The sequence below is a fragment of the Protobothrops mucrosquamatus genome, unplaced genomic scaffold, assembly GCF_001527695.2.
Source record: "Protobothrops mucrosquamatus isolate PMUCROS unplaced genomic scaffold, P.Mucros_1.0 scaffold2587, whole genome shotgun sequence".
Classification (NCBI taxonomy): Eukaryota; Metazoa; Chordata; class Lepidosauria; order Squamata; family Viperidae; genus Protobothrops; species Protobothrops mucrosquamatus.
Genome location: NW_015388643.1, coordinates 30,571 through 46,659, shown reverse-complemented (window position 1 = coordinate 46,659; position 16,089 = coordinate 30,571). Strand labels below are relative to the sequence as shown.

At 39.8% G+C, this 16,089-nt stretch overlaps 1 protein-coding gene across 1 annotated transcript in view; it reads left to right on the top strand.

Annotated features, from left to right (window-relative positions):
* The first annotated feature begins 8,685 nt into the window (after positions 1–8,685).
* LOC107295964 (chloride intracellular channel protein 6-like) overlaps positions 8,686–16,089 on the top strand; it is a 20,761-nt gene continuing 13,357 nt past the window's right edge. The window contains exon 1 of the mRNA XM_015825298.2: positions 8,686–8,875. The gene's annotated coding sequence lies outside the window, so the exon portion shown is untranslated. The remainder of the gene's footprint in view (positions 8,876–16,089) is intronic.

Below are 16,089 nucleotides of genomic sequence, written 5' to 3'. Positions count from 1 at the left end.
AAGAGAAAAACAACAACAGTCTATGCGACTACTCCAAAGTAAAAGGAGAAGGCAATGAGAGGCAATGCCCTGGGACTGCTGTATAAAAAGGGGAGGTGTGGGCGTTGCTGGTTGCTGAAGGCAACTGTTTGCAAAGTGCTTCTTGGAATCCTGGTCTGCTCGTCTTGTTTGCAACGTGTTCCTGTGGACTATTTCCTTCCTTTGGACTTGAGTTTTGCTGTTTGTGTTTTGGACTTATTGACAGGTTTGTCACCCAAATAAAAGGGATTTTGTTTTGTTTTAAAGTCTCCAGCCTATTGTATCAGCAGGGGTTTGGTCCTTGTGCTTCTAACAAAGACGGCAATAGGCTGGGATAGAACAGGAAGGTCCTTGCTCTAGATCACGGCTGTCAAACTCGCCACGTCACGTGACATGTCGTGATGTATCGCGACTCTTTTTGCATTGAGGTGGGCGTGGCTTCAGTATGATGAAACCAGCCTGTGGGCCGGCAGTTTGACACCCCTGCTCTAGATTCAATTACAGTAACAATCAGTGCACCACTGAAAGAGCTGAAGCCTACTTTCCATTCGATTCCGGGGTTATACAAAAATGCTTCTGATTGTTCCCAAATAAATACACTACGGATAAATTCTGATTGTTCCCAAATAAATACACTACGGATAAATTCTAATTCATGTATTATAATGTTGAAATTTTCAAGTGTTTACCCTTGAAACGTTGACTCTTGGTTGAACAAGAGAGTGTTCTAGAAGACTAATTTTTTCCCATGGTCTCTGAAAGTTGTCTGAATTCTTTATACTAGTTTAGCCAGTTTAAGCTAAACATTTAATACTGTTGTCTATATAAACTGAAATAATTCCATTTAAAGGAATAAATACCATAAATTCAGACAACATTCAGAGGCCATGGGAAAAAAATTAATTTTATAAAACACTGTCTTGTTCAACTAAGAGTCAACATTTTAAGGGTAAAAATTTGAACATTTCAACTTTATAATACATCAATTAGAATTTATCAGTAGTTTATTTATTTGGGAACAATCAGAAGCACTTTTGTGTAACCCAGGAAAACTAAAATGTAACAGTATTAGTAGGTACTGCTATTGTGAATTGTGTAAGGTTTCCTGCTTATGTATATTTTAGTTTCACATAGAATCAGAGTTGCACTTCTTATTTCTTAGTCTTTTATCCCATTGTTTACATTCTCTATTTTTCGTGAAAAGAAAAGGAGAAAGAGAATAACACTGGACTAAATCAGCTTTAATATACTGCATTTCCCTGAAAATAAGACCCACCCCAAAAATAAGTCATAACCTGAATTTTTGGGGTGAGCCTAATATAAGCCCTACCCCAAAAATAAGCCTGGGGGGTGGGCATGGCAAGCACAAGCGGCGGGGAGCATGTGGGGGCCAATGGTGTCCAGCAGCAGCCACAGCCCACCAGCCCCTTGGTACAGAGCAGGTAAGTCCGTACATGGAGGGAGAAGCGATATCGCTTTGTTCCAAAGCGCCCAATAGGTGCCCAAACACTTTTTCCCCAAACAGAGATCTGATGGAGACTGGAAGCTTTGTCTGCTTGCGAATGGGGCGCTTTGAAATGAAGCAATTAGCTCCAGCTCCAAGAACCCCATTCGCAAGCAGATGGAGCTTCTAGTCTCCGTCAGATCTCCGTTCAGGGGAAAAGTGTTTGGGTGCCTATGGGTTGCTTGGGGCAGCTCCACCCCCTCTCCCACCTGCCTCACCTGGTGGCAGCAGCATGGTGTGGCAGGCCAAGCATCCTCCTGCCGCGAGCGGCTACAAGTGGCCCCAGAAGTGGGCCGGCAGCCATGTGGCCTCCTGCTGGATGGGGTGTTGGTGCTGCTGCGAGGCAAGGCAGGTGTCGGGAAAAAAGACATCCCCCGAAAATAAAACCTACTGCCTCATTTGGAGGCAAAAAAAATAAATAAGACCAGGTCTTATTTTCGGGGAAACACAGTATTAAAGATTAAACTGCCACAAGTTTGTTTTGCATTTTTAAACCTAAAATTGACATATCTTTTAGTTAGTTATACTTAGATGAAAAAATAGTACAATCAATGCATATAGTTTCCTTTTCTTATCAAAATACTAAAATCCTCTGATGTCTATATTTTGGACATCATAAAATAATTGAATGTATGAACCAGAAGAAAATGTATAGGTCCTAAAATACTGTTCTGTGCAGGAATCTACTAAGCTATCACATACCTTCCATTCCATTCTCAGGATATAAAAATGTGGAATAGTATTAAGCCAAGTATATACGGTACCTTGGAAGCCCCACTTAATATTTCTTTCCATATTGCTACAAAATTATTTATAAGCAAAACCCTTTGGGTAGACCAGTTGCAAAACCACTGTCGGGCTCAAGTTTATCCATGGCCATGAGCGTAACATAAGATCTAAATGCTTTATTGAGGTCTAGTTTCACTATGTCCACAACATTACCTAGGTCTACTAAATTAATCGTTATGTCATTAAAAAAGATAAAATTAGTTTGACATTTCTTCTCCTTAATAAATCCATGCTGGCAGCATGCATTTCTAAAGAGTCTGAAATATGCTGCATCATAATCATTTAATATCATGTGCTAGTTCATTCAACATCTAGCCCTGGAGTCTTGCATTGTTTAAGGTAGCATTATATGTTCTTATTATACGTTGATCAATCCTGAGATGTATTTCTCCCCAACCATATTAGGATGGGGTCTCTTCTCTTCTGTGAGGAATGAAAGACACAAAATTCCTTCTCTTTACACAATCACCACCTTTCCTGCACAATAAGCCATCTTATTTATTCATTTATTTCTGCAAATCCCTCATTATAATTTTTATATCTCATCAACCTCATTTTACTTTGAGGTTTAGCTTTTCACATTTTATCCTGACAATCTTAAACTATGAGTTTGATTTGCTCTTTTGTTATCAACCCTTGCTTCCTTGTTTCTTTTTTGCTTCTTAGCTTGAAATTGAATTTCAACATTAGGTCTTTTAAATCTTTGTCCTTTTTTCCATTTCATGACAATCATTTGTAGTTCTATGTTCAGTATCTCTCTTTTTGGTATCTCCTGTTTCTTTTTGATTGGATTATGGTACTCCAGGCTATATATAGTATGCTGCCAATCCAACCAGTTCTAACATTCTTATTTATGAAAAGTCTGTGTTGCTTGCTCCATATCTAAATAATGTTTATATCTGAATGCATATAAAGCTAATGAGAAAGTCTGACTTGATTTTTTAAAAATATTACATAACCTATAAAACACAACCGATTGTTCAACATTTTTTGTTGGTTTGGTTGGTTTCTCTGTTGCTCCACCATATTGGCAAATTTGTATGGTGGCAAAAGGACTAAACAAGTTCTTATTTCTTAACATCCTTCAAGAATTTCTGTGAAAACAATCTTCTGCCCAAACAAAATGTGTTCTACCAATTATACCCCTCTGTTTGAGTCATTATATACAAGTCCTTAACAATAATGGTAATGCTAGAAGAACTGCACTTCAGCCTTAATCTTTCCATGCTCTCTTCAATGTAAGTATCTTAATCCAACCTGCAAAGACACCTGTTTAAAATAAGGATCATTTTCTATACTACTTCTTAGATCCATATTTGAAGTGAATTACACATTTATATAAAAATTATACTTGTTTCCAGAATTAGTTTCTACAATAATGCTATAGGTGTTTTTTTTTTTTAAAGAGAGGCTTATTTTGCTTAGTAATATTATAGCTTGTTAACATTATAGGACCAAAATAACCTCTGAAAAGTTATTTACTGACCTTTCCTGAAAACCCATGCCTGTATCTATGTCCTACATTCTTCTACTTGTTGCAAAGGTAATTTTTAAACCATTTTTAAACAACACTTTGCCTGACTCTGGCAATTATTTGTAAAGCTAATCTATTGTTTTGCAGAAAGCCCCTGAAAATTTATAAGCAAATACTGCTAATCTATTTAAGATTGTATGTGTTTGTCCTTGAAATTCTGTCTTTTATTGTTAACCTACTTAATTATTAATTTTAGCCTTTATATTTTTAGAAAAAATGGGTTTTAAGTTGTATTTTATATATGAGTTAACTAAGTCAAATAATATAAGAATTATAAGAATTTATAAAAATTTTATATCAAGATCATTGCAACTACTTGTAAGGCAATCACCTCAACATTAGAACCTTTCAATTTTTCTTCTATATGTTATTCTCTACATTATTCACAGTGGCTCTTTTGTAATGTTTACATGACAGAATGAAAGACACTTAATATCCTACAATCTAATTATACCAGCCATTATGCTAATAAATAAGCAACAAGGTTATCAATGATTCAGTGGGAATCCATGGCATATGATACGATTCTGCACTTTCAAATAATTCAGTGATCCCTTATTAAATGAGGGAGGAATGTTTTGGGAAGAAATGTTTTGGGAATAACATTCTGTGTTGTAGCAGCTAATGTACTTAACAGTGCACTATATAAAACATTATTAGCCACAAAAGATTCTGCCATAACAATTGTGTGCAGTTTTACTCAATATACATCTTTCTTACTTTGGTGGACTCTATTTAGAATTGCAGTTTGAAATTGCCAGCCTTTCGGGTATCTCTGAACTTTATACTACGAAACAGAAAAGAAGGCAAACAAGAAAAAAAGTGTAGAAGCATCAATTGTGGCACTTTAAAACTCTCCTCTAATTTTTGCACAATTAGCTGCCTTTCATTTCCTAATTGTTTCCTCAACCTATTTCCTAATAGGTTTCATTTCCTAATTGTACCTCATTTTATAAAACTTGAACTTCCCAGAAGAAAAAAATATATATTTTGGAATCTGATGTGCATGGCATTAATATGATTAAGCACAAATGATGGAAATCAACACATTAAAGAATAGATGCACTCTTTACTGCCAAAAATATCAGCCAATAGAGGTTTCTCCGTGATAGCAATGAGTCAGGAGGCACTCCACATATCTCCCTAGAAGTCCCATTATTTTGATGGGTTGGACATTTGTCTGGAATGGTGCAGAGTCTCCTACTTGAACAGGGGTTGAAGTAGAAGACTTTTGAGGTCCCTTCCAACTCTGTTATTCTATGTTTTATGTTCTATGTTCTAGATTTTATTGATTTAATTGTATACATTCTTAACTGGGAACATTTCTTGGTGCATGTGACCTCTGCCAGGTCAAAATATTTTATTTATTCAATTTCTATAACTGCCTATCTCACTCAATGACTATGGGCAGCTTACAATTCAAAACTGTATTTGTCCCTGTAGTCCATTTTTTTTGTACTTTGATTGACAGTGGCTACCCAAGGTTTCCGTCAGAAAACATTTTATCTTTAAAACAAACATGACAATAGGAACTAAGCCAGATTCCTTCTGCGCCCAGTGATTTGTTATATAATTAAATCATGGCACATCTCTCTTCTGTGAATATTTCTAGGGCTACCCTTTAGGAATGAATAAAAGAGATTGCTAGTAAATACCCACATCACTAAATTCAGTCTCCCACTATGTAATTTATGCGCTAAACAATAATCTGCTGTGTTGGGTTTTAATTTAGTGTTCGGAGGCTCCAGCGTTTTTGCTTTGTAGTTAAAATCACCATGGCTCAATATAATTCTATTTGTTCATTTATTAAATATCTTTTGTACTGCTTTAATATCAAGTGACTTGTAATAACTTAATGCACAATAAAACAATAATACAGATAGTATTAATGATAAAATACTATTTTAATGCATATTTAATGTATAAAATATGTTCAATACATGATATTTAATACATATTAACATAATGAAATAATTATAATAATATAACTAGAGAACTGTAAATCATATTAACTTATTGCAAAATTCACTGTATACCCAATTAACTTTATCCACTCATACCTCACTTCCCAAACACTCTTTGAAAGAATCAGGTCTCCAGTACCTAATTTCAGGGCATGGATCTTAAGTCTAGGGACTCGGCATTTCACAGGGGAGAAGCTCCTATAGAGGACATTCATCTCGCTGTGTATCTTATGAGGTGTGAGGACACTCAACAAATAGTTGCTACAGGCACAACTTGCTAGTCTGGTTCTCTTTGAATTAGTCAATATCAGATATAGCCAGATGCCAAGCTATGTAGGATTTTAAACATACAGTAGTACCAACACTTGGAATTGCACCTGGAACTAACCAGCATGCCACTCTTACAGAATTGGTGCTATATGAAAATAGCGAGTTGCCTCAGTTTAGATTGGACACCACATTTGCCATCAACTGCAGCTTCCAAATGTCTTCAAGTACAGTCCCATTTAGGGCATATTATAGTAGTCCACTTGCGAAGTGATGGGGGTGTGATGTCGAGGCACTCAGCCAATAAATATTATGAGCCTAGAGAGGAAACCATTTCTGACAAACTGAAATGGATGGATCTGCATTAACTGATGAGGCTGGGATAACGTGACCATTCTAACTTTATCCTTAGCCAGTCCTATATATACATCGCAGGCAATTCAAAAAATCCAGATGGAAAAATGGGAGTTTTATACATATAAATTTCCTGCACAGAAGGTTCCATTACACTCTAAAGCAGGGGTAGTCAACTTTGGCTCTTTTATGACTCATGTACTTCAACTCCCAGAATTCCTGAGCCAGCTAAGCTGGCTCAGGAATTCTGGGAGTTGAAGTCCACGAGTCATAAAAGAGCCAAGGTTGACTACCCCTGCTCTAAAGTTTCATTCCATTTTATTGACACTGCTTTTAGGGGTGAGTAGCTGTGATATCGTCGGAGAGACAGAGGCAATTTTTCTCTCTTTTGATTGGGATGTTTTTGTTTTCTTTTAAAAGAGCAAAGCAAGTGTACAGTATTAAGATTACTGGAAACTTCACATCCACACTCTATCATACTACTCTTCTTTAAAAAAAAACAACACCAGATCAAATAATGCATCGTTGCCCGCCCCTGCCAATAGTTTCCACTTAAAAAAATTTACAAGTAGCAATTTATGTGCTGTAAATGTGCATTGAGTCCCATGTCTTTATGGCACATCAGAAAACATCTCTTCTGATGTGCATTCAGTATCTATGTAGATCAGGGGTAGTCAACCTTGGCTCTTTTATGACTCGTGGACTTCAACTCCCAGAATTCCTGAGCCAGCTGTGCTGGCTCAGGAATTCTGGGAGTTGAAGTCCACGAGTCATAAAAGAGCCAAGGTTGACTACCCCTGATGTAGATGAAGATACGGAGTCCTGAATCCAGGGAGGGACAGGACAATCCAAATCTAGTCAAGTACATTTCATACCAATTGCCCCCACCCACCCCGAAAACCATTTTCTAACAGGATATGGTGATTGCCTCTACCTGTATAGTTATAGGCCTGTTTGCATGTTCAAAACAAGATAAGGAAGGCAAAATCAGGTAGGACCCTAAGCAATACAGAGGAAAAAAAAATGTAGTCTCTTAGATAGGAAGTTTGGGGATATAGGTTTGCTCTTTCCCCTTTTGGGTCTTCTTCAATGCCCTCGAAAGGTAAAGGTGAGGACGGTAGCTTCGCCGGTCGCCTTTGAGCATGCGCGCACCCCTCGGGCAGGCTACCTAGTGGAGAGTCAAGAATGTGACCCTTGGGGCCGGGCAAGTCTTAGTCTTAATCCCTTACAGAGCGCGGGGAGGACAGAGTCGCCATTGCGGGAGGGCGAGCCGGCCAAGAGCTCGGCGCCCTTAGGCAGAGAGGAGGCAAAGCTGCCACCTGCAACTGGTCCGTCCTTTTTCCTGAGGAGGTCAGCATGGCAGAGGCGCCAGGGTCGCTCGAACCGGCCGAGAATAGTGAACAAGCGTTAAAGGAAGGCGCGGGCGGCGAAAACGGAGCGCCGGCGGGCGAAGGCGAAGGCGAGAAGGCGAAGGGGCGCCCCGCCTGCCCCGCCGAGGACGGCGCCCCTCTGAAAGAAGCCTCGGAAGAAAAAAACCCGGAGGAAGAAGGCGGGAGCCGCGGGACGACGACCAGCGGAGAGACGACCCCAACGACCGAGGAGCCCGAGGGTCAGGCGACTTTAGCGGGGCCACCTGCAGAGCAAGTCGGCTCAGCGGACGGCCCGAGGGCAGAAGGCACAACCCGCGCGGAAAGCCCCGAGGAAAAGCCTGAGAGCAACACCTGGGACGAGGCGGCTGTCCCCGAGGAGCCTCCGCAGCCGGCGGGAGAGGGCCGAAGAAGGGCAAGCCCAGCCGGCGCGGAAGACGCCTCCGAAGGAGAGGAGCCCGCGGAGGAAAAAAGCGCAGCCGAGCAAATCCCAGGATCGGAAGAGCGAGCCGAGGACGAGCGAGAGGAAGACCCGGCGGGAAAAGGCTCCGAAAAAGAGTCTCCCGAAGTTGCTGGGGAAGAAGGACCAGAGGAGGGCGGGGCGGATAGCGAGAGCCCGCTGGAGGAGCAGTGGCGGACCGGAGAGGAAACTCTGAGGGGAGACAGCCCTCCTAGCGAGAGCCCCGTTGAAGAAACTCCGGCGGCGGAGGAGGATCTCGCTGCGGAAGAAGCAGAAGTAAAGGAGCAAAGCTCACCAGATGCCAGTACTGGGGAAGTTGGCGCCCAGGATCATCCTGAGGCGAGCGCCGAAGAAGAAGAAGAGGAGCAGGAGGTGCAGTCCGCGGATTCTGCAGCGGTGGAATCCCCGGAAGAGGCTGAGGAACTCAGCAGCCACATACAACCTGTTGACGGATCCGCCGAAGAGGCTGAAGAAGTAGAAGATGCTCTGGGGTTGAATGGCGTGCAAGGAAGAGGAGAAGAAGAAGAAGAAGAAGCGACTGTAGAAGGGGAGCCGACTGTCCCCCTCGATGCGCCTGGGCAAGAGAAACAGGAATATGACATTTCTCTCTTCGTAAAAGTAAGGGCGCTACTTTAGATTTATAAGCATTGGGGTCGTTAGCGGTGGCAGAATACCGTTCTGGGATCGGCAGCTTCTAGGATCCGAATAATAACAATGGTGATATTGTAGGTTGCTGCTTTTTAATGAAAAACTACTAAGCAGCTTCTAGGATCGGAATAATAAAAATGGTGATATTGTAGGTTGCTGCTTTTTTAATGAAACTACTAAGCAGCTTCTAGGATCGGAATAATAAAAATGGTGATATTGTAGGTTGCTGCTTTTTTAATGAAACTGCTAAGCAGCTTCTAGGATCAGAATAATAAAAATGGTGATATTGTAGGTTGCTGCTTTTTAATGAAACTACTAAGCAGCTTCTAGGATCGGAATAATAAAAATGGTGATATTGTAGGTTGCTGCTTTTTTAATGAAACTACTAAGCAGCTTCTAGGATCAGAATAATAACAATGGTGATATTGTAGGTTGCTGCTTTTTAATGAAACTACTAAGCAGCTTCTAGGATCGGAATAATAAAAATGGTGATATTGTAGGTTGCTGCTTTTTAATGAAACTACTAAGCAGCTTCTAGGATCGGAATAATAAAAATGGTGATATTGTAGGTTGCTGCTTTTTAATGAAACTACTAAGCAGCTTCTAGGATCGGAATAATAAAAATGGTGATATTGTAGGTTGCTGCTTTTTTAATGAAACTACTAAGCCACAACTTTGGACTAATTAGGTAACTGTAGACTTTGGAATTAGGGAGCCTCTCTATAGTTAGAATTTCCCCCCCTTCAAACTGCACTCTGTTTGCTAGTTCTCTAACTTATTCTATTGAGTGGAATCCTGTGTACCTGCACACAAGTTACATATTGGTGGCTTCAGTGCTTTAGATTTCACATCTAAAGTCATGCTGGGGATCTAAGGGATCTCCACAGCACTTGGGCAAAAGCATAATCAACTTTAGTAAGTTAAATAGAAAGGTTTGAAATAGGTGAGAAGTATTGTGTATTTATTTGGATACTGCTCATCTTCTTCCCAGTCCCAGTAAGTTTGTGAGAGCTTTCATTGTTGGTTTTGAACTTGGGGGTGGGGGGTGGAGAGTATAGCAAATTTGGGACCAAATTCTATTGCTGAGCTTCAGAGAAATCTAGTTTTAGTTTATTGTTGTTGTTGATAAATAGTTTTGTTTTTCTAAAGTGTCAATAGTTATCATTTTGAATCCCCCCAAAATACTTTTAGAAATAAGCTGAGTGGAAAGCATCCTCAGAAGTGTACATCAAAATGTTCACTAGAAACAGTAGAAAACTTAGAAAAAAAATCTAACAGACATGTAATCTGTTTATGCTGTGGGAGACATGGAGTAAAATGGGGTGTTTATTTTTGTATCATGTCTTTCAATTTGGTATCTTCAAGATATATTCAGAGTAAAAATTCAAGTATTGCCAGCCAGCAGTTGGCAGAGAGAGCATCAGATTCTAGAAGACTGCGATACAAATATACATTTTTTTCTTCAACTTGATAGTTTGGGACATATGTTCATGGTAATATGAAAATCTTATTTATTCTTCCATGGAGTATGTAGTTTATTAAATAGAAGAAAAGTGGTGGAAAATATGAGAAGCTTTAACCCAAATATTGTCAGATTTATATTATTGTTGAAGTTATAGTTTACAAATGTGTACATGATTCAAATGGGTAAAATACCATGCATTTCATGTGTTTAATGCGAATATTATTAGGGGTTTTTTTATCCAGATATGAGAATATTATTTAGAGTCAACCCGCATTACTAAGATATATAAGAACTAACAGTAACAAAGCTTTTTAGAGATTTTCATATTCAATTTTTATTTTAATGTAGCTACTGTATACTCTGGACTGAAGGCAGTCCTCAACGTACGACCACATTTGAAACTGTAATTTCTATCCTAAAGTCTGTGGGGTCATAAAGCAAGTTTTCACATGACGGCACCCAATTTTACTGCCATTTTTACCATAGTCATTAAGTGAATCGTGAAGCTGTTAAGTGAATCATGTGGTTGTTAAGTGAATCCAGTTTCCTCAATTGACTTTCTTTGTTGGAAGCTGGCTGGAAAAGTCGCAAATTGTGGTTATATGAGTGCAAGATGTTGCAACCATTGTAAATGTGAGCTGGTTGCCTAATGCCTGAATTGTGATCATGTGACCATGTGACCATGAGGCTGGAGCAACGGTTGTGACTTCAAGGACGGATCGTCACCTTTTCTTTAGCTTCAAACCATCATTAAATGAACACCTCCTCTTGGCACTTTTCTTGTAGAGCAGCCTCCCTTGATATATGGACACCCCAGACTTGATAGGTTTCCTCAAGGCCCCAAAGTCCTGGATTTTGCCCTGGGCACTGGATCAGGGTGCTAATAGAACTTTGACGCATCCGGTCCGCAGACCGGCAGTTTGACATGCTTGCTTTAGGAAGTCACTTTGAAGACTATTTTAGGCATTTATTGAATAAAATCACTCGGACCTGCTTAGAGCTAGCTCAGAGGTAGGCAGCCTTGGCTCTTTTATGACTCGTGGACTTCAACTCCCAGAATTCCTGAGCCAGCCATGCTGGGATTTGGTCCACGAGTCATAAAAGAGCTAAGGTTGCCTACTCCTGAGCTAGACTATGGTTGTGTAGGTCTTATGGAACATCTACATGAAGCTATTAGATGAGGTCATTTGTCAGCAAGGGGTTAAATACCATTAGTATTGCTGATGATAGCTGAACATCTGCCTCTGCCCACCCAAGTGATGCTATCAAGAACACTTCCAGTGTCTGGAAGCTGTGGGGGCTGGATATAACTGAGCCAATGGACATCCTAAGTCTAGATGTCAAACACATCAGTTTTATGGTTAACCTTTTGTAAATATTATAAGCCTGTATTAGAAAATGCAAAAATTCCAACACAAAATATGGGGCTTCATAATGCAGCTTAGGGAAAGCTGGAATTATAAATTCCTTTCATAACCTTCATGTGATTGTGGTATTTTAAGCTCTTTGGGCTGCTTCCTATAGCATTATTTATTTCATTGTTTGTTAGTTAAAATAAAGTATTTTTGCAATTTACATAGACATAACATACCTGGTCATTTATTTAATTGCCTACGCGTGTTTCCCCGAAAATAAGACTGGATCTTTTTTTTTTTTTTTTTTGTCTCCAAAAGAGGCACCAGGTCTTATTTTCGGGGGATGTCTTTTATACTCACCATCAGCACTGAAAGCTCCACTCAGCCAGCCCACTTCTTCTGTGGCCAAAAGAGCGGCTTCATTCTGCAGCTGCATTCTGGTCTGCATTTCGCAGTCAGGCCTTTCCAGAAGGCCTCTGCAGCTGAGTACCGAGCTATGGATTGAATCCATAGCTCGGTTCTTGGCTGCAGAGGTCTTGCAGAACCGAGCTATGCATTGAACCCATAGCTCGGTTCTCGGCTGCAGTGACCTTCTGGAAAGGCCTCTGACTGAGAAATGCAGGCCTGGCTGCAGAAGATGCCGCAGAAGAAGTGGGCTGGCGAGGAGAGGCCTGGCTGCAAGGTAAGTGGGGGCGGGGCACATGGGCCAGTCCACCCCCCACCCCCGCCCTAGCTTGATTTTTAGGTGGGTGCCTCACCCCAAAACTAGAGCTTATTTTTGGGGTAGGGCTTATATTAGGTCGACCCCCAAAAATCAAGCTAGGGTTTATTTTTGGGATAGGCCTTACTTTCAGGAAAACAGTATTGACATTTTTGAAAATTATACTTGTAAATTGTTAAAAGTTATTTGTTGTATATTCGAAATGGCAAGGTGACCAATCGTCCTCCTTTAGGGAGGACAGTCCTTCTTTTGTAAGTTCTGTCCTCTCTCAAAAAGTATCCTCCTACATGTCCTCCTTTTCGATATTTGAAGACTAATCTGTAAATCTCCATATTCGATCGATGCCGATCCGATCCGTTGCGTGTGATGTGACATATTTGTATTTGACATGACGATTCGTCGAGGCGCGGTACAGTGCGTCAAGACGCGATTATGAGACGCATGCGCTCCGCACAGGAGAATTGTTTTGAGAGAGTGCACCGCGCGCAAGAGTGCGCCGCACGCAAGTGGCTTTGTTTACTTTTTACCAAAACACGACACAGCACACACGCACACATTAGAGTCACTTTTTTTCTTTAATTTATTTGTGTCCTCCTTCTCATTGTAAAAAAGTTGGTCGCCTTAGAAATGGACATTTTAAATACTTACAGATTTATTTATTTGGAATTTATATTGAATTAACATTTAAATTAGAAGTAATTTCCATTAGACAGAGCCACTTGTATTGTAGTTGTTTAGGCATTGGGCACTAGGAGACTGGGAGTTCTAGTCCTGCCTTAGGCACAAAGCCAGATGGATGACCTTGGGCCAGTCATTCTCTCGCTAAGCCCTAGGAAAGAGATAATGGCAAATCACTTCTGAAATCGTTTGCCAAAAAACAGGGACTTGTCCAGGCAGTCACCAGGAATCAATAATGACTACAAGGCACCCTCCCCATCAAAGAAGTTTCATTGAAGTCAATAGAGTTTTGATACGATTTGATATGTAGAAATTACCTTTTTCCATTTATGGAGAACGTTACAACTATCATCTTGAGATTGTTGGCTTATACAATATGTTTAATCATATGACTTAAAACTTAAAAGTTGTGTTCATGGAGGATGATCTTTGTCTCCCCTTTTTAGAAAATGCATCCTAGGGAATTTGTTTTAGCTTTGTTGTATCTGAAGACTTGATTCTTAATCACCAATTTGCTGTGTTAAAGCAATCCAAGCTTTGTGACATTATTAAGTTGTTTCGCATTATGATGCATTAAAAATTCAGTGTTTTCTCCAGTGTACATAAGGCAATTACATAGTCTTCTCAAGTATTTCCTCACAGACACACTGAAAATATTTAATTGCAAAATTTAGATGGAAAATGTATGAATTTTATACAAGTTTGCTTAGATGATGTGAAAGTACTTAATCAACTTCTAAAAATTAAAATGCTTCTGGTTTTGAGCTAGAACATAGTTTTATAGTAGGAGTTAGCAAACGTTCAGATGGTGGGCATCAATTTATTTTAAAACTGTGGTAACTATGATCTGAACATTGAGATCCTGTAAGATTTTTGACATTTTTGTTTATATATTTCTAAAATATTTTTAAAAATATTTTAAATATTTAATTTTTTTAAATTAAATAATATTTTATAGTATTAATATAAAAATAACAATATTTTAAAAATATTTATTGTAATTGTGAAGTTCTAGAATACCAAACAGAGGTATTGCAGATCCCATGGAAGCCACAGGTATTATGACGCTTATTACTTTTGTAAAACTTTTGTAAAAGGTGAAAGACTCCACTGCCTTGAAATTCTGTCCTATATGCCTTGATAGAGTGTCTGAGGAGCCGTCTCTTCCCAATGGGACTGTCCTGACCTACTCACTCCAGCAGAAGAGGCCTACTTTGGATCCTATCTACCGAGGAATTTCAGCTGGTAGGATCCTGCTGTGGCCCTGCCCTTTGGAATACTTTTCTGCCGGAGATGAGGTTGGCCCTCACACTCCTTGTCTTATGGAAGGGCCTTAGAACCTGGCTCTTCTGACTGGCCTGGGGCCTTAATAGAGGTGCTCTATGCCGGAGCTGACTGAGGGAATAACTAGAGGAGCCCCTCTCCCATATCACTTTTTCTCTTGGTTTTTATCTTTATTTAATTTTACTTAATTTTTAACTTTTTATATTATCTTTTTATCATCTATGCTTCCCTGAATCACTACAACAGTGAGATGGGTGGCATATAAATTTAACAAACAAACAAGCAGGGACAAGTATTTGGGAGAAATGTGGATCTTCTTTGTATCCACGCTGGTAAAAATGACTTCCCATAATTTAATTTTGTGATGGAGACATAATATCAAGATCACATGAAGTATTAGTGCTGCTATATACTGCCTTGGTAGGACCACACTTGAAATACTGTTTCTAGCTCTGATCACCATGTTACAAAAAGATGTTGAGATTCTAGAAAGAGTGCAAAGAAGAGTAACAAGGATGATTTAGGGGTCTGGAGGTTAAACCGTCTGATGAATAGTTACAGGAACTGGATATTGTCCAGTTTAACTAAAGAGAAGGACTAGAGGTGACATGATAACAGTCTTCTAATATTTGAGGGGCTGCCATAGAGAAGAGAAGGTCAACCTATTCTTCAAAGCCCTTGAGGGCAAGACAAGAAATGATGGAAACTTATCAAAAAGAGATCCAGACTAGAATCAAGGAGTGAGCAATTGTCAGTGGAACAGCTTGCCTTCAGAAGTTGTGGATGTTCCATCACTGGAGGTTTTAAGAAGAGATTGGACAGCCACTTATGTCTTGCTTGGGCAGAGGGTTGGACAATAAGACCTTCAAGGTCCCTTCCAACTCTGTTAGTCTGTATTTTGTAGTTCATCTAGGTTTCCCTCAGCCTTCAAACTACAGCAGCCTTCCTGAACCTGATACTGGACAAAATTGTTGGGTGGTACTTTTAGAGATTCCAACCTGCATCTGGCAGGTATCATCTTAAGGATCGCTCAGTATTTACAGTGTGCAACAGACTTCTGCCTCCACCCCTCCTCTCTGAGAATTAAAAGTATAGGTTCATTGTGTATGCTGGGGGAAAAATTACTTCCACCTATCCCCAAATGTATGCAGCACTTTAAGAAGTTCCTAGCTCAATAGTAGAGAATGCCAACAAAGAAAATGTTCAGAATAAAAATCACTTGAGATTATAAGGTACTCTGTAGGAAATGGGTTTATTTATTTGCAGCCAATAAATATTTGGAGCCATGTAACGCTGGCATCTTGTTATCTGAAAGGATCACATAGCTTTTGTTCTGTACAGCCTAGTTATTTTAAACTCTGTTATAGAAATAACATATGAAGGTTATCTCATTTTTGTGTTGATAATAAAAACCCATGATGTCGTAAAGAACAGTATGATTTTCATTTCTGCTATGCTTACATCTGTGAAAAATGTGAAGGTGAAAATGTTTTCTGCCAAGAGATTACTAAATCATCACTTCTGCTGCTGATAAACTTGTTTTACTTACGTCCTTCTTCAGAAGACTCAACCCTTCCAAGACTGAGTGGCTGTGGTTGCCGGCTCCCAGGCATAGTCAGCTGACTCCGTCGCTGACTATAGGGGGCGAAATTTTGGCTCCCTCAGAGAGGGTGCGCAATCT